At 43.1% G+C, this 25,368-nt stretch overlaps 1 long non-coding RNA gene across 1 annotated transcript in view; it reads left to right on the forward strand.

The window, feature by feature from the left end:
* Positions 1-25,152, forward strand: part of LOC112974881 — a 29,049-nt gene extending 3,897 nt beyond the window's left edge. Inside the window, exons 2-5 of the long non-coding RNA XR_003256402.1 lie at positions 4,478-4,837; positions 14,376-14,510; positions 24,738-24,827; positions 24,982-25,152. This is a non-coding gene — a long non-coding RNA (uncharacterized LOC112974881). The remainder of the gene's footprint in view (positions 1-4,477; positions 4,838-14,375; positions 14,511-24,737; positions 24,828-24,981) is intronic.
* Positions 25,153-25,368: the final 216 nt, after the last annotated feature.

A 25,368-nucleotide genomic window follows, 5' to 3' on the forward strand; every position in this document is an offset into this window, starting at 1 on the left:
GCCTGATTTCTGCCCACACACCCTAATCTGCTGCTTAGATTTGGTTCCTTCAAATCATCTGGCCCCTGGGTCCAAGCTGAAGAAGCAACCGCTGCCCGAGCTCCTGGGTGCTTCCCAGGTGCGCAGCGCCCGCTCCGGGGAGCAGATGCTAACGTTGAACCAGCGCTGCCCACCCTGCGCAGCACGGGCTGGTGTGCCAGCAGGCTCGGGAGCATGGCCGGCTCGTGGGGCTGCCTCCCGACCAGCGCTGCACGGGGTCTGGCAGGGAACTTCCCCCAAATGTCCAGTGGCACTTCCCCAAACGCTCTCGGGGGCCTCGGCCGGGCCCTTGCTCCAGCCTGACGGTGACCGGCCCCCAGCAGAGCTGCTATACACGGGAGCTGCCCCGGCACCGAGTGGGGAGCTTCACCCGCGCAGCAGGAATAGTTGACTGCGACTCCTCCTGAGGCAGCTCTGGCGAGCTGCGCACACACACAGAAGGAGAAGAGCAAGGACCTTGGCACCACCCTGGAAATAGCTACCTGGGGAGGAACCCGCACTTATCTCCAAAGGCAGAATACATAAAGTAACCTGCTGGCTTCATCTTCAGCATCCATCTGCTCAATAAACCCATTATGAAAAGGTCACCTCACTTAGGTGTAGCCCACAGCCGAGTGCCTCTCTCATCCTGGGAGAAGCCCTCAGCCAAAGTGGGGCTTAGTCTCCCTCTGCTGAGGCCACAGAGTTACGCAGAATTTTGAGCCCATTTGCCAAGGAAGGGGCTCAAACCCRAAGGAGTTACTGAGCCCAACCCTCATGTAAAAAAGATGCCAGAGGCATCCTGCCGAGGGCACTCCAGCAGGGCATGCAAAATCCCAGGTCTGAGGGAAAGAATACGTAGGCACAACTCCATGGCAATAGCTTGTGATACCTTTAATGGCAGAACCACTGGTGAGATAGGCGTGATTACAGGTAAATATATATGCGGTGCTATGCTTTTATTCTAACTTTTTGTAGTGTTACAGAATTTTTGGAGGAGCCACGATACTGGAATAGAAGGTAAGCCCAGAAGGAGGGCCACTGGATGGCCAATGGTGGGATTAAATCCAGAACACTTGCAAAATCAAGCATCTGGCTGCCGCTGCTGCTAAGGTTGCAAAGGTGGGCATACTGCGCAGTGTTGCGGCAGCCTGTTTGTAGTGGCCCACATCTTAGTCCTGTGTGATGTGCGGCAGGGCTTTTCTTTCCGTGGGAAGTCCACGTAGCCCCAGCTATCCCACCCTCAGCCATCAGCAGCTGGGCTGGGGTTAGCCACACCATGGGTGGAAATGCACAGAGTATCGTGCTCCACTCATGAACTCGGCCCTCGCACATGATGGCACATATATATTGACATGTGCCATTGGCATATGTGTTTGGAGATTTAAGAGTAACTCAGGACAAAAAAACAAAAGAAAAAAGATGTAAGGCTTTGTTTTATAGAGCAGTAATCATGCAGGTATTGGAAGATTTTTAATTCTCTTCAGCACTTTTACTCAGAATTTAGATTCTGCTAGATATACTTAATTTTTTAAAACCCTCTGCATTTTGCAGTTTACACATTTGCATAGCGTAGGACTACTGTCAGGAACATGGATCTGGGGCATGAGCTGTTCTCATCATTTCAGTGGGATGGAGAGAAAACAGTTCAAAGGAAGAGGATGGGGGAAAGGGAGCATTTCCATCTTTTTTTAAGGAGTCATAAAAATCACAGGCAAGTGTGTCAATCATGAGACATATTTTTCTCTTTAATATTGTTAGTAATACAAAAGTTCATAGAGCACACGTGTGAGAGGGTGCTGCGCTGCCTTAACTACATGATCTGCATGATACATGTCAGAAGATGGGAATGTTGCTATGGTAATTGTTCCCTTTCCTGAATACTAAGTTGACGAATAAGCCAGTCCGCAATCAGGCAGGCTCACTTATGAACTTGCCTATTTGGAGATATTAAATAATATTTGTATTTTCTCTTTGAAGAGACACAACATTGTTCTCTGCATAGGCCTCCTAAGCCACCCTCTCCCCCCCAGATAAATTCCGAAGGTCTCCATGATTTGGAAACTGCTGTAGGCAGAGATTTAACTTAATTTTGTGCTGAGGATTTTTACTTGCAAGCTGCAAAGGAGTGACATGTTCCCCTTTACATTGCCCTCTGACAGCAGAGCGAGATGGGGCTGAAGGTCTGTCCATTCCCCCTATCAGCTTTTCAGCTATGCTACCCTGAGCACCCGGCACGTCCCCGCTTGCACAAATCCAGCCTTTCCCTTTCTGCTCACTGCCATTTGCATTCTGCTGTGTGGGTGCTGTGATAGCAAAGCAATGTCTTTAGAAATAATATTCAATTTGTTTCTTGCCCTAAAAATTTATATAGCACTGCTTGGTGGAATTAAAGCAACTGGCAGGTCCATTCCAAAGGTAGTAAACTTCRGCGGAGATGCATTATAGTGTGTTCCCATTGTCCAGGTTGTCTCATATTTTCTATTAGCAGACTCTGTGTTCGGTTATTTTCCTTTACCTAACTTTCATTATGTAGACTGGAATTTTCCCTGCTAGGAAAACTCTACATGTTTGCTTCAGGCTAAATATTGAGGGAAGTTTTTCTACTAAAATGACTCAGACATTTCCAAAAGGGAAGATAAGGAAAAATATATTGTATTGTCTGTATTAAAAGAGTTCCCTCAAATTAGTTAATATCACATGTTTTTGTGTTCAGCCTCTTTTTTTCTGGTCAGGATGGATACTGCTCTAGAGGTGATCAGAACTGTGCAAGAAGGGAGGGTCCCTTATCTGATGTGCAGTAAATGAGGCAGGACAGCATAGGAAGAGAAAGAGGAGGAATTTGAAAGCTGCTCTGCAGAACTGGTTGCTCTGCTTATGTATGTGATGCTGGGTAAGTTACTTAAGTTCTTACCCATTCACAGTTGGCCAGTAACTTTACCTACAATTTGAACTGTATATTTAGCACCTTCTATTGCCTCTAGAAGTACTAAAACAATTGAGTCTACAAGATCAAATGAGCAAGGCAAAAGGCATTACTGAAAATAATGGCGCTCTCTCTATATATATACACCAAATCACTCAAATGCCCATCTCAGAGAGAGAATATACCTAGCACATGGATTTATGTCATGCCTCTGTATCCAGTTATTGAGTAATAAAACCAACAAAAAATATAACAATCTGTCACTGGAAGAAACATGACCAAAACAGAAATAAAAGAGAAATTTTCTGTCAAGTATAATATATATGCACAAGTTCAAGTAAGACCTATCTAACTGTCTTGGACAAGTCACAGGCTTATGTGGGTCCAGATGAATCTGCAAATACAGGACATCTGTGGAAACTGTAGGAGCAGGTGCTCTCCACAGAAATCTGCCTTCCTCATGTAACATTCATTCATTCTCTGCAGGGACATGGAATAAAGTGGAAGAAATTCAACTTTAAGGCTTAACTCTGAAATGCGTATTCAGGCACAATTTAGACCACAAATTTCTCATTGACTTAATTATTTATTTTGTGTCTATTTTCTACTGTGCAAGTCCAGAGAGCCTTGCTCATTCCAGCTGGTCTAAGATTTTTAATACCCATCTGACTCAGAGGCAGAAGTTAACTTCAAACCACAACGGTCAGTAAAGAGACATCAAAAGTTTCCACAGCGCAAGGGACACAGGACTGAAAAGCATTACTTGTTTATCAGGATTAACACAGTGAGGGTGCTTAGCACTTTACAACCACTCAGACCTAGGATTGTTAAACTATGCACTTGCTTTCTTTTCCATCTGAACTCATTTCGTTTCCAGAGTTTTAAAGGATGGATTTGAAAAGCCACCACTGCTGCAGGTACTTTCCGCATTTCTGAGCAAGCGAGCTAGGAAAAACAGCAGACTAAGATATTTTTCTACAGTGCTCTGCACCAGCTAGAAAAGATCATAAGTTGCAGCAGAAAATTCTCTGACAATTTTAGTATACAGCACAGCTTGCCCTGCTGAACGTGAACCTGATAAGCACCATCCGCCACACCGCTGGGCTGTGATGCTCAGCTGCAGGTTACCTAGAGCAGGTGTGCAAGTCACGTCCCACAGGACTGAGAAGCTCAGATTTCTCTTTTCAAAGAGGGGCTTCTATACTGTGCTGCCAAAAGCTGTCCGAGATTGGGAAGCRTTACCTGTGACATGACCGAGAGAGAGAGATTCCCCGGCCGCGCATGTTGTCTGTGGCTCCAGTGATCCCAGTGCTGTCCCTGCACTTTTCCCAGTGCGGTTGGGAACTGGTTGCCCACCCGTGGAAGAGTCCCTCCCCATTCCCAGTCATGCAGAACCACAACAGCTGGAGTAAAAGGAGATTTATTCACGATGAGGGTGTGAATCCAATTAGAGCAAAACGAACAGTGTACATGACACATTTCTTTCTCGCCTCTGCAGAAGCTAATCTAGCTAATCCCTTTGTGTTGTTACAGGGAAATAATTGATATCTTGCAGCTCGGGAGCGAGCGTGTGAGGACGCAGGCAGCGCATACCAGCCGTCTGGACCTCCAGCCCATTCAGGGCTGTATTTGTTACTGTGAGCAAGCAACTGCCTCTCATGTGTCCGCACTTCTACACGCACGCACTGACTTCAGGCCACATCTTGTTGACTTCTTCCTAAATAAGCCTTCTGCTTTGCTTGCCACCGTGAGGCGAGTTTCCTAAATAAGAAGATGTTCTGGGAAGGAGATCTTCCTGTGCGCTGCTGAGGAGACACAGTCACTTGTCTCGGAAAGCCGGCTGTTCTCGCAGGCTGTGCTGACATCCTGTGGCTCGATTTCTCAGCCTGAAATGTAAGTGCACCTAGCCAAGCCAACAAGCTTTGCTCTCCTTCCCCTTCCCCTGGCATCCCTTCCCCTCCCTGCTCCTGCTGCCCCATCCAAGCGCCCCAGCACTGGCAGGAGCAAGGTGAGCCCCTCGGCTGACACCAGCCCTCTTTCTTATCCATCCACACTAAGTCACATCCTCCTGCTGTTGATTAGACACTGTATTAAATAGCACCCTACCGCACCAAAAGTCAAGTCTAATTTTACCTTCCCGTTGGGAATAACATTAATCTGTAATTTTTTTAGGCATCACTTGATCAGCTGAATAACAGCTATTAGCTTGGGACTCCAGGCATTTTTATGAGATATTAGTTCCAGGACTTGCGGTTTGGCATAAAAAGTATATTATTCACACACAAAACAACTGCATTAAAATAACATTAGGAATCTGGCTTAAACTGACAAAACCTAGGAAACCCAGAATTAAGGCTGAAAGTATGTCCTTAATTCACCCACAGTGTGCCTGGTATGGCAGTTTATGTACTATGTAAAATTCACTGGCTTTGGTCCTTGACTCCAGCTGAGCTGTGCTTAGCATGTGACTTTCAGGAAGGAAAAAGGGACTGGTCCCACAGCACCCAGGGTAGCTGGAGTAGTCTTTAGGAGCTGTTATAAATAACACTTGCACCCTTGCCTAGCCTGGGAACTGCTCCAGCTCACCCTGGAAAGGAAAAACCCTCCAAGGAACATGACACCAGCAGGCAATTGCCATTACACAACCACTTGGGCCAATCCTTTCTTCCTCCTCTCCAGATGTCGTGCCTAATCCTCCCAAACAACAGGGGCGAAAAGGAGAACAGGCATGACAGCTTGCGTGGCCCCTCCTCGTGCTGAGGCTGGCCCTGCCTCATGGGCAGCGCTGTCACTCCCAGGGCCATGCAGAAGGGCCCCACCACTCAAAGTCCTCTGGTCTGAGCACCCACCAGCTGTGACACAGTGCCAGTGGGGACAACAGAAGCAATCACAGTAAAGAGAAATAATGCCGGACTCAAAACAAAAGGGCTAGATCCACCAAGAAGCTTGGGCAGGGCTCAGTTGCCTAACTAGCAATTTCATGGTGAGATTAATTTCACCTGCCTTTAGCCATATAAAAGTTCAGTGTTGGCTCCACCTGAGTGCTATCTTCATAGTGAAGGGGAGGTGACTTCAGGTGTAATGCACTTGATCTCTCTTATATGTATATCTTGCAGGGGGATAAATCATGGGGGAATCAGTGTGGCTCACTTAAACCAGACACATGATTTTAAATGGTTGAACCCAGATGAGATGAGYCCCACCTTGAAAATGACTGTCTCTAAAACATAGATAGTCAAAATATCTGCCTTTCTCAGTTTCCCCCTAAATATGTAAGGACATCAAGGCTGTAAGAGCTTGAGTTTTTGATATAAGACTACTTAAGCACCTGAAGGCTTACATGTACACCTGCTCAAAATCACCCTAGTGAGAGGGTGCCTGACCTCTGAGCAAAAGCACCTCAGTCTGGACCTTTGAGCACCTCATTTCAGTTTCATTTCCAGGCTGTGAATGCTGCATGCAGGGAAACCATTCTTTCCAGGCCAGAATAATTCTTGGCAAGATTTCAGGATTTTGGATTATACCCTTCTCCTTAACATCTGGCATCATGGCAGGTGGTTGCTCTCAGCCCAGAAGGCTTCATACTGCTTTGCTCTCTTTCTGAATTGTAGAAGGAATCTGGGCACACAGTTGTAGTAGGATTGTAGTAGGCAGTGGGGTATATAACAGTTAGACATAATAGTCAGTGTTACAATATCTCTCCTTTCTGAGAGTCCCTGGTGAAATATCAGTAGTGCACCCATACCWTACAGCAGCCAGGGAAGGCTCACAGCACATGAGCAGAAAGGTTTTTTCAGAGAATTCCTATGACAGAAAGGGCTGTTAGGTACAATGATGAATCTTCACACCACAGAGTTTCTTGTTCTTTCAGAGATCTGGGATAAAAATGTAATGCAATCCTTTTCTGTGTGTCTATACTTACAGAGCTGGATTGCCTACCCTTTCACCAACATCACCTTGATCAGAATAAAATTTGCTAAGAAAGCAACAAGGCCTGAAAAGGAAGTGTCAGGCAGGTAGCCAGGGATGAGACATGAGACTGACCAGCAAATCAAAGTAGCTACTTGCTTTGATCTGCTTTTGAGTTGCTTTGATTGATCAAAGTAGTATAGCTAGAATGAAATGTACTTTGGAGGCAGCGGCTGCCTGGTCACTCCTGGGACTGTCATTAGCTGTGTAAGACCAGTTGGAGGTGACACAAGAGCTGAGAGAAACAGAAGGGCCTTACTGAAACCCATCAGGGGAAAATCCCTGGCCCAGAAAACATTTCTAACGTTCACTTTGTGGATCACATTACTGCTAGAGGACTGAGGCCAAGAAGTAACGCGGGGACAGAGATTGCTGTCACCTAACCTGAGGAGACAAGGGCAACTCTACACTACCAAATATCAGCTGTACTGAAGAGCTTCTGTTTCACGAGACATTTGATCGTAAGAAAACACACTGCACATGAGGACCTTAATACATTTGTGTCATAACTGCCAATGTCTGAAAAATGAGGGAAGGTCCCAGAAAGGAGCTTCCAGTGAGTCAGAAAAGAGCAATATTGGGGGCATTCTCAGTCAAAATGTCTGTCGTGCTCATATTGTTCTTGTTCCGACACATTGCCTTTCATCACAGGACACAAACACTGAAATTCTCCTCTGGCCACCAGCTTTCTAGAAGATATGTATGAGCTTTGGAAAAGATGATCTCAGATGCAACACATTCACTGTAAAAATAAATAAATAAAAGCAGTAGCCATGGCAGTATCATAGGTCACATATTCCAAGAAAAGAATTATCACGTAGGTTCCTTGAGCCCCTGGGAAGGACCAATCTGCCCACTCCCATTCCTGGTGGCAGACCAGCATGGCTGATTTTAAAAGGGGTGACTTTTTTGCTTTGGCTGAGTACTTGCCTCCAGACTGCAGCTAGATCATCTCCTCTGAAAGTGTGTTTGAAATTGGTTTCGCTTTTTTCTGCTTTTCCCTTTCCTTTTATTTATGAGCTGTGCCATTTTATAGGAAACAACCCAAGATGTTCATGTGTGAGGCATCTCTCAATGATAAATCACATGAAAAAAACAGAAGGTAACAGCCAAAAAAAAATTCTGTTCAAATTGCAAGGTTGCCATGCTGCTCAGTAAAAAGGGGTGCACCTCAACCATATTGGGTGTGATTTTTCCTCTCAGTGAGGTGAGAAAGACATTTGCTATTCACGTCTTGGAAGCAAAACAAATAGAATAATTATTTCTTTTTCTAGCAAAGGCAAATGCAGCTGAACTTAGCTTGGTGCTTTTTAACTGTATGCCATAAACCAATGCATTCCCTCGCAGACCGCAAACACAGTGCTACACCTGGCACGAAGGACTGACCATATTTGCATTTCAGGTCAGAATTGAGACATTCTGGTGATAAGGTGAAGGATGCTTGCTCTCTGGATATCCTTTTCCAAAGACTCTGTAGCTAAATTTACCATAGCAAAATTCCAGTTTAGTTCTTAAGAGGTCTTTTAACGAAAAATAATGTTTAGCTTACTGCGGGATCATTCTGTAAGCATAATTTGGGTCCCCAGCATCAGGCCTCCTAGGCCTTCTTTTAAAGTTGTCGGATACCTCTGTGCCTCCCAGGATACAGCTGCAGTCACAGGTACTCGCCACGTCTGACAGACAGATCTGAAATGAGTAGGGCATGTGTCCCGAACATGCAAGTGATGAGCAAAAGGTGTGTGAATAAACCCTAGTCCTCTGCTGTGCTTCTTAAAAAAGCTTAGCCCAAAAATGGCTAAGGAGGAAAGTTAATCCCTCTCTGTACCCCAGAATTTAAGGGTTAGTTCCAGTCTCCAGCAAAACCCTTGCAGCAATTCAAAAGCGAACCGCTGGCAATCTGGAATAGCCAGAACAGAACCTGGTCTGACTGAAATTGCCTCCTGATTAGGTCCACGTGCTATCCGCGTTGTAGGGTCCAGGAGCAAGCACAACACTGGTTTTGGTTCCTTCATTGCACTGCATAGACGCTACAGCGCGATCCAAGGCCGCTGCTATTGCAATTCTGCATGTCATTTCAATTTCACCTTCTCTGCAAGATGTCTCAAATATCTAGGAGTCTCTGTGCAAGGGGAGCTGCCACCATGCGAGACAGAATTAATGTAACATGTTCCAGAGGAAACACCTGTGCCTTCCTCTTCCTGCAGCTGCAAGGTGCGATGCAGTGCCCCCTCTGCACATGAGCATACGCTCATCCTTTGGATTTCATGAGACACAAGTTCAAAGTTGTGCCAGTGGGTGTCTGCAGAAGGGAAAATACATGCACATGCACACCCATATGCAGTGCATTTACATAAAATGAGAGAAAATAGGTCTGGATGGTTTTTGAGGGGCCACCTGGAAGGATCTGTTATTTCTCCCGTGCACTTCGTCAATCTCTGCAAATAAGTTTGTATTAGAAAACGAAGAGGATGAGACTCCAGATGCATTCATTTTCTTGAGCACACTATGCCACTTTAAAAATATGCTTTAAATGGCAGGTGATTGTTTCCATATTAAGGAAGGCTTAAGGATGACTGTCAAGATCTGCTTTTGCAGCTCTTATTTCTGCCAGTCAAATCACTGAGGACGAGAGTGAATAGKGCTTATTTAGAAAATGTATTTTTAAAGTTGGGCTTTGTCTGAACTGTAACTCCAAGTGAAAGTGAAGCCTCCTCAACCAGCTGTGACTAAAATACAGCAAAAAAAAAGCGTAATAAAGAAATGCTGCTATAAAACAAAATGGTGGTTACACCAGACATGCATGCAAAACCTGCACCCTCGTCTAAGGCTTGGGACCAAAGCTGCACACTCCTGGCATGCAGCTCTGTGCAACCCCTTCTCCTGCCCTGGTTGCTGCTGCTTCGATGGTGGCCTCCCTATGATCTGCTTTTGCTGCCCGGTGGCCTGCTGTCCCCTCCCAAAGAACTCTGCGCAGCACAGGGGCCTGGGAAAGCAAAGGAGGGCACTTGCCTCCTCAGCCTGGCAAGTAGGTCCCCAGGTGCTTGTCCTTGTCACGGAGGCTGCTGGGGAGCTGGATCCAGCTGGCAAGGGTTTCTCATTAGGATGGCAAGGCTCAAAATGTGAAGCCAGAGGGAAACTATGCAGTTGCTTGAGCAAAGTTGTCCTTGAGGCTGGGGTTAAGGAGCTGGTAGTAGGCCCCCCCCCCCCCCCATAAAGTGCTTAGTGTTGTGGGATCCTGCTAGTGGAAGAAGTAGTAGCATGTTCTAGGTGTGGTAAAGTTCAGGTTTGTTTGGGGTTGGGTTTCCCCCACCCTGACTGCTCTAAAGTCATTATTTTCTTGCAAGTGTTAAATTTTGACTAGTTCTAGCATAATGGCTTGGGACAGGAAAAAGCCTGTTTGAGGGCTGCTTGAGTCTGGATCCTGTGCGGTGTGTGTGGGAGGTGTGCTCCAGCTATTTTTCTGGTGAGTATATGAGGAAAGGCAGGGAGAGTGGGAAGAGCTCAGTCTCTGCTTATTTTTGTGCTAGCAAACAGTGTAGCTCTGGCAGAGGAGTCAGGATTTAAAGTGTTGAGCTGACATGTTAAATCCATGGGTGACTCCTTACAGTGTTTTCTCTGTTAGAAATATCCCAGATGCACCAGAACGTGGTCTGGAACATGGGCTGATGTTATTGCCCTTTTGACTGGAAAATAGTTCATACCAATGAAATAAAAACAGAAGAAAGAAATAAGATGTAGGACAATTACAAAAGCTGCTGGGGTCTCGGAGTCCTTCTTGTGTTTCAGGTCTGCCAGCCCTGCAGGAACTCTGTCCTGTTTAACATCGTGGCTGCTGCAGGGACCCATCCCCTACACGACAGTTGACCTGTACTTTTGCTAGGCTGTCTGAGAAGCTTTTACAAAAATTGCTTCATGTGGCTGGTTAGAAGCTGTTCAGCCCCCCTAGAACTGCACAGCAGTTACTGGTTGAAATCACTGGGCCAGCTGGGCCATATATATACACCCATGCGTCTTCTCAGAAGTCAGCAAGGCATTTGTTTGCACATCCAAGGAAGCATTGCTTTGAATGCAACTGCAGTGTGATTATTTCAGTGGCCTCTCTCTCCGTTTACTTTGTGTCAGAAGGAGATGTGTCCTGTGTGACTCAACCAAAAAAGTCCAGACTTTGCTCTGGATGTTTTAAAGGACCAATAAGTCAACAGTTGCACCTGTTTTGTTTTCTGGCTTGGAGGTGGCTTGTTTTGTTCTGTTTTTTGTTAGTGGTGATAAAACACTAGCTAAGGTTGCTGTCTTCTGTGCAGGCAACCTCCTTGTGCCCCTTGGCTCCTGTTGACTCTTATTCTGCACTTTGGACTGATGGTATCTGCCAGTTACAATGTTGTCTCATTGCCAGCTGGCTGTGTGATATATCTGTCTGATCACTTTGTAGTGATAAATTGCCATATCTGCTGCTAGCTACATATGGCAGGTCAGTGTTGTCATTGCCTGGTTGTGCGTGGTGAATCTGCATTGCAACCACTGTTTTCCTAAGAACGTACCCGGAGAGAGGGGATTGAAAAAGGCAGGGGGAATGCCCACACACCAATAAAACAACAGTGGGGAAAAACTAGAGGAGACTTTTTGTCCTCAGCTCTGTGCCTTAGTTCAGCTGAGGGCACAGGAAAGCTGGGCAAACACAAATGAAGTGCCAGACTCAAATTTAGCCCACCTCATCCATCCCTATTTCTTTCCATTGAAGGGAGATTTAAAATCCTCCATGAAGAAAAATTATTATCATTGAGTCACTCCAAAAACTGTGAGGCTGGCTGCCTGCCCCTGCCAGCCTGCTATACAACTTGTGTGCTAATGTTTGGATTTTAGTGGTGGGTAATGAATGTCAGCCTGTACTCTCTGCATGCGCCGTTGAGCTGTGCTTATGGTCGCTCTTGGCAGCACCAAATGATTAAACAGATAAACCCATCAGTCTTTTTATTTCCAAACATCAACCTAACTGCTAATAAAGCACAAGCCATGTCATCCTTATGGACTCTCCAAGTTGAGTCACATTAAAAACAAGATCTGCATGCTGGAAAAAGCCTCGTGCGTCTTTCCTGTGTTGCAAGGCAATGCTCCTTAGGCGAGGAGACCTTGCCCAAAAGAGCGTTTCCTTGGGGGTTTAGCGCCAGAGCTGGGCAGCCGGAGGGGTGCAGCAGGCTGCTCCTGTCAAGGAGCGCAAAGAGGCCGTGACCAGGGCACTGGGCCCGGGGCTGCTGCCTCCACGTCCCAGGTGGCACAGCCCTGCCCTGCTCTCCTCGTGGCCCGCGGCTGAAAACACCTTTCGGCACCCCAGGTGGGTGGGCAGGGTTTGTCAGGCCCTGAGGTGGAGGAAATGGAGCACTTCTCCCTCTCGGCGGGCTTCGCCCTCCGTGGCTGAATGTATTTTTCCCCGAACGTCTCCAAACAAAACTTGAGGGGTTTTGCAAATTCATTATGTTGCGGAGGAATCTGTTTAATCAGCTGCCTTTCCCTAGAGGCACTTTCCACTTAATGAGAGAYGTGATGGAAGGAATCAAAATTGCTTTATACGTGTTTAGCCTCAAAACCCCCATCTGATGTGTTACTGAATGCACTGTAATTTAGAGGAGTAAACGGAGACACTGAGCACTTATCACCTTATCCGCAAGGGTTAGTGGCAGAGTCAAGAAGTAAAACCTCGAGCCCTCTACTGCATCATCCCTTTCCTTGGTAGTAGCCTGATAAATAGCGAAAGTCTCCATGTTACCAGGAGCCTCATACATACTCCTGGTACAACTTGCCAAGCGCTTTTACTCCCCAGTGCAGTTTCCCACTTACATAATAAGGCGTATCCTAGTTTAGCTTGCTCATATGTGAGGGTGTCTTATTAATTGAAAAAGTAGCCAAATGAGAGATGTTGCATGTACGTGAGAAGGGTGTCAGAAACTTTGTGAACTAGATAAATAGTGGGACCATAAAGCTGGAATATGAAATAGTTTCCTCTTTAGGTTTAAAAACCATTATAATATCTTTACATCTGTTAATTTATAAAGGAAGGGCACTAATTTGCTTTCTCTGTTCACTCCCTCTGGTTGCCCTTGTTATGTCTAGTCCTTTTAATTAACTTTTAATCCACCTTCTTAGCATGATAGGACAGGCTGAAGTAGCAGCTTTCCCAGCAATTAAATATGTGTACAGGTGCAGGGTCCTCAGGAAAGCTCACTCTAAAGCTCTCTGTGGACTTGTATGCGATGTTGTGCCCTTAGACATGTGCAAAGCATTTTCTTACTGTATAGTAATTCCCTTTCGAGGCTTTAGTTAGACTTCACTTTGTAAACTTTTTTTTTTTTTTTTTGGTGTAAATAAAGACTAAATTATTTGGGACTGGATTTTCCTGCAGGGTAATTGCTGTGCTAGAAACAGCCAAACTTTTTCCATAGAGCAATGGATCCAAGCGTCTTGCCAGAAGTAAAAAGGTGGTTTCTTCTCTGGTTATTTGGTCCTCTCAGGCAACAGCTATGTTAGTTCACCACAGGGATGCGTTTTTTGTGATAGCACCCTGCTGTGTCCTGGGGACTGCAAGGAGACCAATACTGTCTCCCCTGAATTGGCTTTCAGACGGTGTAAACCTTTGAATTCACTGGCCACTTGTTGAACCACTCCGGACCCTAGCGGTCTTAAAGTTGACTTGTCCTATATTATGAAGGTACTGTCCAAAAATTTACCCCCAAGTCACATTTATTGAAAGAAGTGGAATTTCACAACAATGGATCAAACAGATTCCTTCCATGGAATAGTCCAGCATCCATGATAGTCAAGTCCTTTCCCTGTGGAGTTGTATTTAGAACTAATGGCTTATTACTGATTTATGTATAGTTTATAATGCACTTCTGTTTAATTGCTCATGTTATGGATGTAGGTGTTTAGATTTTGACACAGCTAAAATACACAGTTTGTATGTGTTAACTTTGCAGCATATATAGCTTGGAATAAAAAATAGCATTTTCTCACAAAGATGAGATGTAGTGGATGATAAAATAGATGTGCATTTATAACATCACATTTATTTTACTTTTTGCTGCTATTATTGATATTCTATGTAATGCATACATATGAGGGTTTTCTTAATAAAAATATAGGTTTGTGAGAGTGCCACTCACCACCAGCCTGTAGTACATTATTTAGAGATTATTTAGGGGCAATTGGTATCTTTCCACTCTTTTGTTAAAGATTAAAAAGACTGAAGGGGGACACAATTTAGCACGGAATCGATTTTACTTCAGCTGGTCTTCCATGAGATAACATTACAATATTAAAGAATTGCATTGTCATATCTTGCTGTGAAGTTGCATTATGTTCTGTAGCCTTGGCTCACTTATTAATCCTTCAGTAATGCACACTCAATTGTTCAGCAAATGACACAACATGTGAAGAAATAATACCTAAGAGGCGATTTATATCCTTTCAGGCAAAGACACTGAGAACTGGATCATCTGCCTTTGTTTATTCATACTGGAACAGAGAAGTGGTCATAGGACTTGAAAACCGTCCTCAACTGAGACCCCAAACACACTGAAATTATGGGCAAGCTTGGAATCAAAAGGTACAACATCTGTGTCAATCAAGCACAATTCGACCCTGTGCTTAAAACTAGACACACCCAGCATGCATTAATATATACATCCTATGGAAGAGAGGTGCTCTGAGGCTCTTGGGCTCGCATACTCCAGGCAGCTTAAGCATTGGTGTGATCACTGAAGCCTAGCATGGTTGCAGTATGTTCACCATAGGAAGCCAAGGGTGTGCAGCCACATAAATACAGCCTGATCTCAGTGGGATATAGGGCCAGCCAGCCAGCAGGGCTTCTAGGGGGAAGAGGGATGAGAGAATGTGGGTAGAGAGAAGTAATTTTTTCAGCTGTTGAGGTTTCCAACCATGAGTCTACCTGGATTAGAGAAGCTACCTGCCAACCCAAGCGTTGGCTCACAGTTTTCCAGAAAGAGGGAGAAGTGGTAGAGAGGAGAGCTTACTAGAAAGAGTTTTTAACAGCCAGTTTACCACAACAGAAAGATTGCTTCTAGTCCAATCCCAAACTTTGGCATGCCAGACTTTAAGTGTCCCTAAATACAGCAGGAGTTAAGGATGGACTGCTGCAAATATCAAGTCAAAACACAGAGTATATGGATTATGTGGCTTGTTATATTTAAATCTCCTTGCATACCTGCTCTGTACATTGAAGGGTAAAGGGTATAGATCTTCTGGTTCAACATGCAACTGGGAGTAGCAACCAGTTCAGTCCATTCGTTCTCCTTCAGCCTCCAGAAATAGCCAAAGAACAAAATCCATGTCTCCACCATGTTCCCTGGGTGAATGGGTCATTTTTTTTAATTAGTTCAAACTCACAGTATTTATTTTTTCTGCAGCTCCACCTCACTCATTTCTCTTGTCTTTTCCCCAAGGTAATTAATTTAAAAACAAACATGTTTTTAGCAAAAGGAAATTAGGAGAGAAATATATTGGAAATAGGACTGTTTTCTTTTCTTATAAGCAAAACAGGCTCCACTGTATGCCCTACACATTTCACAGAATCAAGGCTTTCATGTTGTTGCATATGAGCATTTTGCATATGTTGCACTTTGACCTGCCATGTCTTCTGGGTTTATTTGAATTTTTCCCTTCCATTCTGTTTTTCTTCTAGAACAGGCACCTCCTGTTTCTCACCTTTTTCTTTTGTTATGAAGAAAATAAACACACCTCTGTGGGCCAGATTGGAATATCCTCAGATTGGATGAAATACTATCCCTGAAAGGCACTACTTAGAAAGAATAAATTCAATGCCTAAGACGGCCAAGTTTCTAAATGGTAGGGTCCTCATACAGTATAGTTTAACTATCTGTTAGAGCAGTCTCAGTTCATTCACAAGTTCAAAACTTGTCTGCCACCAACACACCTAAGGCTAAGCTTTGGAGATGTCTGCAGGGAAAAGTTCAAGCATGCTCAGCACCTTAATGTGTGTCCAAGCTCTCATTTAGGTGGCCTGGATGAGTCAGGCATGGGCAGATTGTAGTTCAGCCACTAGCATATACAGCAAGCCCTGCTCGTCTTTCATAGAGTGTGGTTGGCCCAAAGCTAAGGTATTGCAAGGTACGCACTTGAGCTAAAAGCTTACAGAACAGAAGGAAGGCTGGATGAGCTAGTCACAGAACTTGCTGTGCTTTTCACCGTACGGTGCTTTGGAACATAATAGGGTTTAAAAAACAGCATACTGAAGCCAGGCATTTTTTCCAGGTCTCATTGTCTGTTAGTGAAAGTCTCTGAATCCCGCTGAGAATCCTTTACATAGCTGGTCTTGTTGATGAATTTGCTCCAGTCCCACATGCTGCTGTTCTAAGTTATCAAGATGCGAGGTTGTAAAGAAGCAATCTAGTTAGGGTCTCTTGCTTAATGGAACTCAGGCGTACAACTGCATTGTACTCACATTTGTATGGGAAATGCAAGTGGAGAATCATTTGCTTACCAAATGGTGAAAAAACAGAGACATTAAAAGCCATGAAGAAATGTCTGGGAACTGCTGGCAGTAGAGTTTGGGAAGGAAAGAACAGGGTGTTATGGTATTCCAGTGCATGGTCATCTGTTATATGAGCTACAAACCCCCTGGACCTTAGCAAAGTCACTTCTGAATTCTAAAATCCTGTAACTAATCATCTGAGCCATTTGCCACAGCCAAACAGACTCAAGGTCTCTTAAATAAATTGGAAATACCTATAATTCCACAGGAGATTAGAGAACGGTTAGGTAGTCCCAGAGCAGAGGAAGAAATAAAAAGGAGTCATAAAACCTCTGGTCTCTGAGAAAGTTCTGGGTGAAGATGACTTTCTAATAGAATTTTCTAAACTCTTTCAGTCTCACTTGGCTCCTGTCACATGGAAAAACTTTTGAACGGCCAAAGAAAAAGGGTTCCATTTCAGCATTAATTGCAGCATTGGGTTTTCTTAAGTCTCTCTCTTAGCAAATAACTCAATGATGCACCATTTGCAGTAATTAAATTACAGGCCAGTTCTTTTGACTAATGTGGCTTGGAAGACATAGGTTAAAATAGCATCTAGAAAATGTCTAAACAGCATACCTTATGGGCAATAATTTAGCATATATCTTGAGGTTCACATTAATCAAAAAGTTGCTACAGAGTCTATAGGCCTGTTATTATAATTTGCTATTTTTAAAATTCTCTGAAGTAATCAGAAAATCAACCAGCTCAACATCCCTAAAGAGAGCTGCTTCCCACCCACTAGCAGTGGCTGACTTCACTGTTGACATAAAAACCATGAAGTTCTCAGTCTAGTATTCTGCCATGTAATTGTATCCTTAATTTTGGCCTTGTTGAAAGTCTGCTGGAAAACTGAGCTTCTGTGTCCTCATTAGAAGCAATTCATATGTAAATCATTTAAGATGATTTTTTTTTTTAACTTAAAGAAAGAAAATGTCCCTGTGACTCAAACATTGTGCAGGATCTTACTCCTTTTGTGGTTCCAGTGTGGCTGTGACTCTTGGCAAATCTGATGAGGAAGGAGTGGGTTGCTGGCCATGCTCTTGCTGTTGTTGCCTTAGCAGCTGGAGAAAGCATCTGTCAAGAATTTGTCTTTTGTCACCTTGGTCTAACCATTGAAAGGATAGAGATGTTACTACACTACTTTCTACATATCTTTGCCAATGGAAGGTGCCTCCCTCTCTTCAATCAGTAGTAGCCATCTAGTATTAACTTTAGTGCATATTGGAAAGCTTAATTTTTCCCCTTTTACCTACAAAATAGGCTGGAGCAGCAGCTGAGTAATAGTGAAAAATAGTGGAAAATGCTAGTGTTAAAACAGAATAACTTTGAAAATACATTAAATAAACAACAGTCAAATGAGTTATCTGGTCAATAAAATTGATAGAGAAGCCTCTGAGGTAATAGTCAAGCGCTTGTGTAAGAGTACAACTTTGAGAAGGTTTGGGAATTTGTTTCTTTTGAGTAATTCTGGAATTTGAAATGGAAGTATCATAAGTATGCTATTGAAAGTGTTGACAGCAATTTGAAGGTGTAAAGGAATATCAGCTCTTTCCCATGATTTCAATGCTTTTGAATTGGATGAGTGGTGTCCTTTCACACTCTTAACTGTTCCTAAAATATAATGTAACTGAGGTATTTGTTTCTAAGAAAGCCAGATCTTTGTTACTTGAAAACAAATTTCAAACTATTGCTGAAAGTGTTCAGAGCTTTCCTTTGGCACCTTCTCATTGTAGATATATAAAAATGTGGAAGAGGAGGACAAGATAGCAGATGACAAAATTCAAGCTGGTCAAAAACTGTTTGTCAATTGTTTGTTTTTGTTGTATAAGGAATTCTACAGGGAAAGGTACAAAAAAAGGTGGAATTCACAGTGATCAGTGAGGCAGGTAATCTTTCATTGGTCATGAATTGTCCAGTTCATTGCAGCACAAATCTTTTAGCTGCTAGAAATCTGACCTTGTGCCCAGAAAACGTGTAAAATCACAGCTGGCTCTGTCTGGGCTGGAAACCTGCTTTAAAGCCTATGGCAAAAACTTTATTTTGGGAGAGTATTTAGCTTTAAAAATGAATAGAACTGTATGTTCCAAATGTCATCTGTCAGTTTAACAAATGGCAGCTATTTGCACATCTTAGTGCCAGACTGCTGTTTCGTTAGGCTCCTGCGCGTTATTCCTTCTCAGTAACTGGCGTTATTGTAATTGGGCCAGTGCAGGAACAGGAGGGCAGAGGCTCCTATTCACTGCTGCTCTGTAGTATGTTTCTCAGCTAAATGGTACAGATGCTCATTGTTTTTATAGGAAAAAAAGAGAGAAAAGAGGACACAATGAAAAACGCGAGGCAAGATAGATACAGAGGCACATTCCTCAGCATGGCTGGGCTGAACTCAGCACAAGAGCAGGCAAAGATGCCTTTCAGTTAGTTTTATAACTCACAGACTCAGCATAGAGGTAAGTCCTGATGAAGGCTGCTGAACAGTGCTGTCTGATGGAGACTATAAAGGTGACTTCAAACACAAAATGAACAGGAAGGTGGCTTCAAATGGAAGACTGTAACTCTGTTTTAGGATTAGGTTAGCAAGAGGATTATAGATAGACTCGCTCTACCTGGAAGAGGACTTGCAGGAATGAACTGAATAAACTTTAAGATGGCACAGTGAAATGAATGAGCGCTGAAGAAACAACCACCACACAAGATTAAGGTAAAGGGGAGGAAGGCATGAGTCTGAGTTGATCCACTTTGCCCAGCTCCAAGCCACCTATAATGCAATTCTCTAACTGCCCTTTGGTGCACAGGACAGCAACAACATTGCAAGGACTATATAAATGCAGAGCTCCCTGACTCCCTGGCAGGATAAAGAGAGTTTAATATTAAAAGGTGCACTTGACAGGTATAGTTTTGAATGATTCATTCAGATTGTGGCTGCTGCCAGTGTAAGTGCTGCAAAACATGACTGGAAATAAGTTGCAGAGAATAAGAAAATGAATTTATTAAATAAAGCAAGTATTTGCTGTCTTCAGGCACACGTACAGACTGGCCACTACAAAAGCCAAGGGTTTCCTTGCCTGGTAACTCCGAGTTTATGAGTGAGGTCAAAGCACAGGCAGGTAGCTAGGTAATTTTGTTCCAATGCCAAACTGACTTCATTTACTCATCCCACAATATTCATGATTTTACACATCTTAGAATAATGCAAATGGTTGTCTAGCCATTCAAAAGGAGTCTCACTACAAATCTGCTCCCCCTTGGGAGAGTCCCTGCTTGAAAATCCAGGCCTGCAGCTCTGGGCTGTGTGCTCCAGCACCCACCCTGCAGGAGTGGCTCAGTAAAGGAGCTGCTCTATTCTGCAAATTGCCGAGACTCTTTTGGAAAAGGAAAATTGCATTAGGTCCTCACTGTGTGCTTGTCCATATGCTGACACGTCCATGAAAAGACAGCAGGGATGACTGCTGGGATTTAGGAGGAGAATTTACTGCAAGACCAGAGTCTCCTACAACTTCTCTTCCTGCTCAAACCAGCTGATGGTCAAATCTGTCCAGCTTTCTTTTTGTTTGGTTGTTTTTTTTTAAGAGAAGCAAGATTTGCAGGGAGGTGGTATATAAATATACATATACTTATATATTTTTATTTTGCTTTGATTAGGTGAATGGAAAAAGCTGGTAAGCTTTTGAACTTGGTGTCCCCACAACTGATTGTTTAAAAGCTTGCCTGTTTTTTCCAACTGTATCATTTGGCTTAGTAAAAGATACTGCCTCTGCCTACAAATCTTGTTTCTCTTGCTCAGTATGGCTGCACTGATAATGGCAGTTGTTTATAACCCCACAAATTAATACAGCTTTAATGGCTACCTCTCAGACTTCAAAGGAGAATGTAGGAATCAAAGTCATGGGAAGTGTCAATTTTTATTACATTGTCTCTTTTTGCATAGAGAAAGCTACGAAGATTAGAAAAGTGCCACAACAAACCATTCACCATATGTAAATGTGAAATCCCGATGCCACTAAATTCAGTGGCTGAACAATTCTCCCTGTCAATAGCACTACAATCTGAGTTAATTTCTTAATTTCAGCAACTGTCCTGACTTTATCTAATGACATTAGCAGCCCACACGAGCACCCCACACAAAACTGAGGCTGGCAAGCGTAGTCATAGCTGAGGTCACCAAGTTGCTCTGCAGCCAGAAGCAGAAAGGAACCCGAGTCGCTCCTCCTGTCTCCAGGCTATGTAGACGTAGCCTCCTCTGAGAAGGGCAGGGTTAATTATACCACTCTAATCATTCAGGTCTACAGAGTCTTTCATTTTAGTTTATCCTTCCTTTTTTTCATCACTCAGATTTTTGAAAGACAAAAGTAAGGCACTGGTGTAAAACATCTCTATGGAAACGCAGGCTCACTTGTACTCAACTGCCAAATGACTACCTAACTAAAGTTTTACATCCTATTGGATCACTGTTGGCCATCTGCTATCCTGAAAACTTCTCTGAATTCTTTATATCCCTGAAAAGTTCATTTTTAGAAAGGAGGGAGGAGGCAAGAGGAGAAACCAGCATTCTTGGCTAACACAAAGCTATTGTGAAAAAGGAAGATAGATAAACTCATTTTGGGACAGTCCCTTAAAAAGACAAAGCTCCATGCTCTGTGAAGTCATTTCATAGAAAATACCCCATTTCTAGATGCACTTTAATGATAAGAGTGTATATTGGCAGCCACAAGGCAAAACAAATAAACAGCTATTTCTAGTACTCTAGCACTAATTGTCTTCCTCTCTCCTTCTCTCATTTAGTGTCAAATGTATTTTTTTCTAAAATGTAACAGTTACTGCCTACACTAGAGTTGTTGGCTGCAGGCTCCCCAGTCTTGCTCCAAATAAAACACAGAAAGAGATTTCCTGCCAAGCACTGGGGAAGTTTGAAGACCTCAGGTTTTAAAAATATAATCTTTTTATCAGTGCCCTAAGCCTACCAAAGGTAATGATGGGCCATGGCACATTTACATTAATGCAAAGGACCTACAGACATTTCAAAAGCTTAATGGAGAAACTCCATAAATGTATACATTGAAAAATAAATTAATTAAATTAAACCATCATGTAAAGATATCACTTAATTTCAAAGAGTGGAAGGCGCTTTTAATGGGAATGGAATGGATCAGTGAGCATTTCAAAACCCAAAGTTATAATTTAAATTCAGGCTCTCTTCTAATGTGCCAGTCACAAGACATATTTATTATAGCCTTGGATTGTCAGTTGTAATCTGGTTAGCAGAGACAAAGTCATGTTGTTTGCTTCCTTGCCCTCCTAGCTGGTTCAATATATTTTGATGTCAGACTCTATTGACAAGCAAACCAAATACTGAAATAAAATCATGTCTGTCTGTGATGAACTGGCAAAAATGCAGTCCAAGGTAAATGTAATGCTGAAGCCTATGTATTTATCAAGTAGCAAGGGAAAAGCTGTGATGTGAAGCATTTAAACTTCTTTAAATACATTAGTTGGATATATTTACTGCTGCTCTTGAGGGCTACTACATGGCAACACAGACACAAACAGACAAAAATAAGTAAAAGCATTATGAAAACGAATGGCATCATTTCTAAGACACTGCTGAGTTTTCCAGGTGGTATTAACAATTAAAGTTGTTGCACTTCACCCTCCTTTAGGGTTAGATCCAAAGCCTTGTAGCAAGGCTCTCAGCAGGCAGACAGCAGCCATTCTGCCGAGGTGTGGAGGCTGCCAGCTGTTTATTCCTGGGGTACCTCCTGCTTGCTCTGTTGCAAGATTTTATTTGGTAGCTATACTTACAAGCCAAGCCTATATTTCCACAGCTGTGAGTAACTGCTTCTTTCTCACTAAATAAGCATTCCAACCCGGTTTAATTCTTCTTACTAATTTTCTAAGTTCAATTTCTGATTTGGACCACTGAAGCTGACAATTGAATAGTTCAGGTTGTGCCTGTTGTGGCATCCTGCCTCCTTCCATCCCATACACTGAGGTTTGCTGCAGAGATGGTGCTCTGAGCCTGAACCTAGACTCTACTGCCTGGGATCCCAGCAGTGCTGTTGTGGAGGGTTCAGGGTTGTGAGTTTAAACGTGTTGCATGCTTTGCCTTCTTGATGCATTTTGCGTGAAGAAGTGTTTCTGACTAGAGGGAACTAGGGACAAGGGAACCACGACCCTGGGCTGGAACAAGCCATCTCAGAGTCTGTCTCCAGTCTTGAGATGTCTCTAACTGGACAGAAGTGGTCATCTGCCCCTAGAAAATAACAGAAATGACTGCCCCTACTGAAAAGTTTCTCTGTCCACTGATAGGTCGTGGTCAGGAAGAGCCCCAGCAAGCGTGAGACAAGGAGACCCTGTGAGACAAGGACACCTGCCCACACACCTTGCCAGCTGGAGGCACATGCAGTCAGTTGCTGTGGGGTGCTGCTGCCAGAATCACCACYGCTTTTGCAGAGGAAGAGGAGCTTCAGCCTCGCAGCACTGGGGAAAGATGCCAGGCAGATGGGGGCTGGCTGACACCCAGCAGTTTGCAGGGGGACAGGACAGCACTGACCAGGCAGGCAGAGGGGAAGGAGGTGAAGGACACATGTGGGCCAGGCCCAAGATATCATGCCATGGCACTGATTGCTGGCTTAGAGCTTCAAACATGAGTTAATTTATTTCTTTTATTGAAATACCTGTATAACTGCAGTTGTTCTTATTTATGTAAGTAACAGAATTTTTTAAATGGGCTAAATTTTTGCCTTCAATATAATCTTTTAGCAGGCTGTTTCCTAAGCTAAGTATTATATTTAAAAAGACATGCATCCAAATGTGCCTTTCAATATTAGAGACTGTTCTTTTGTTCATGCATGACACAAAATGGTAAACAGAAGCATCTCTTATACCCTTTCTGTAATACACTAGCTTTTAGCTCTCTATACTATTCCTCTTCCTCACTCCTTTTCTAAGACGCGTGTTATTACCATTGATCACTCTTCAGAGAAATTTTTGTCACCCCCCCCTTCTGTCCTTCAGCTTTGAGAGGGACTTACGTTTGTTTTCTAAGTGACCAGGTTACCACGGATTCCCATTACAAAATACTTGTTATCTTGTTCTACTTTCCATTTCTACTGTTCATCAGTTGTTAAGTCTCACTTAAACATGTTCAATGAGTTGCTTGGTCAGCAATGACCAGTTTGCAGGAACACATAGGGCTCCTTATTTTCTTTAGAAAATGTGGAATTTACCAATCATAAATAGCTTAAGCTATTCCTTACGAATGTAAGCTTAAGATCGCTTTTTGCCTTCATCACTATTTTATCTGACCTGTTCACCTAATTTGCTAGCTCCTACTGAAAGACTGCCTCTTCAGAATTTCTATTTAAATTAAAAAAAAAAAAAGTGTCTGATCTTCAGCTTGGAATATTATATCAGTATCATGTATTTTCCTCAGCAGTAATGAAAATATTTAAAAAAATTGGCCCTGCTACCAGTTTGAGATATTATTTTGCCTTTTGAAAAATAGATATTTTTATTACTCTTTTTTTCTGAGACAGTTTATGGATTAGAACCATCTTCTTTCTGACCCTTGACTGTTCACGTTCCTTTAATATCCCCGTTAGAGGGATTTTCAGAGCTTTGTGGAAACTATTGCTAATTATGTCAGCTGTTTCCTCTTGGCCACTATATTATTATATCTTTCAAAATATTCTGGTGAAAATATTCTGGTGATTTGATTTTCTTTCAAATTCTCTGATTTAATCTTGAGTTGCTATTTCATGCTGGTGGCTGCTTCGAAGCACAAAAGGGTTGATTCTAACTTTTATTTGGACAAAGGCCTGGAGCTTTCACACTTAATCACCAAAACTTAGTCTTAAAACTTTCCTTGGAAGGGTCTGTACTTGGTACCTAATTTTTCCATGATACCAGACATGAAACCCTAATTACCACAAGCAGCATATGAGGCACCAAAGGAAAATGTTGGATCTGTCTTCTGTACTATTTCCTAACCAATGGGACAAAGCTGTTGTAAGTTACAAATTATCTTTAATCAATATTTTTAATCAATATCCTCAGCTAGGATGTGGAGAAGGCTTCTTCAAGCCTCTGTAATTTTCTGCATGGAATAATGTGAATACCACATGCATTTTGCTTCTCCAGAGAAAAACTCAGGGCACTGCACATCACTCACGAAGGGTTCACGAGTATCTTAGAAAGGCAGCTTTGAGATTCTGAAAGACAACTGTAAGGCCCAAAACATGGCAATAGAGCATCTAATTCTCTTCCTCTTCTGTTCAACTGCAGGACAGGACAATCCATCCCAGGAACTCCTGAGAAACAGCAGCTTTAGATTCAGAGAGGATTTTTCTACCTTATTACAGCTTTGTCCTAGAGGTGGGTACTGATTAGATGAGAAAATTCCAAGTTCTGCCCACCGTGCGTATCTCAACCATGTAACAGGCTCATCATGACTTGTTAAGAGAAAAAACAATCTCCCTCTTAATGAAGCTCTAATCAAAGACTCTTATTTGCTTGTCTCTTTTTCCAGTTCAAGAGACCAGGTGTGGGCCTCTATTACCCAGCCATAGCTGTAACATCTGAAATGCATCATGCTGTTCTGCAAGGGCTTGATTCTTCTGCTCTCAGAAGTCCATCCTCCTATATCCAATTCACTGACTTTCACAGTTGCATTTCCAATTATAAGGATTGTGGAACTGGACACAGCTTTTTAAATGTCTTGTGTCCTATTACCAGTCCTTTGTCTACTTATTTACAAGGTTGCTACTGTCACGGTATCCAAATACTAACACTAGTCCTCTTTCAAACAACAAATGGGGAAGGAAAGTGTTCTTAGCCACTCTACAGAAGAATGGAAGCAGACATTTAGATTCCAGTCCAAAATAATATCTAGGTTCCCAATTCCTACTGACATTAA

Source organism: Apteryx rowi, unplaced genomic scaffold (assembly GCF_003343035.1).
Source record: "Apteryx rowi isolate R43461 unplaced genomic scaffold, aptRow1 scaffold_633, whole genome shotgun sequence".
Taxonomy (NCBI): domain Eukaryota; kingdom Metazoa; phylum Chordata; class Aves; order Apterygiformes; family Apterygidae; genus Apteryx; species Apteryx rowi.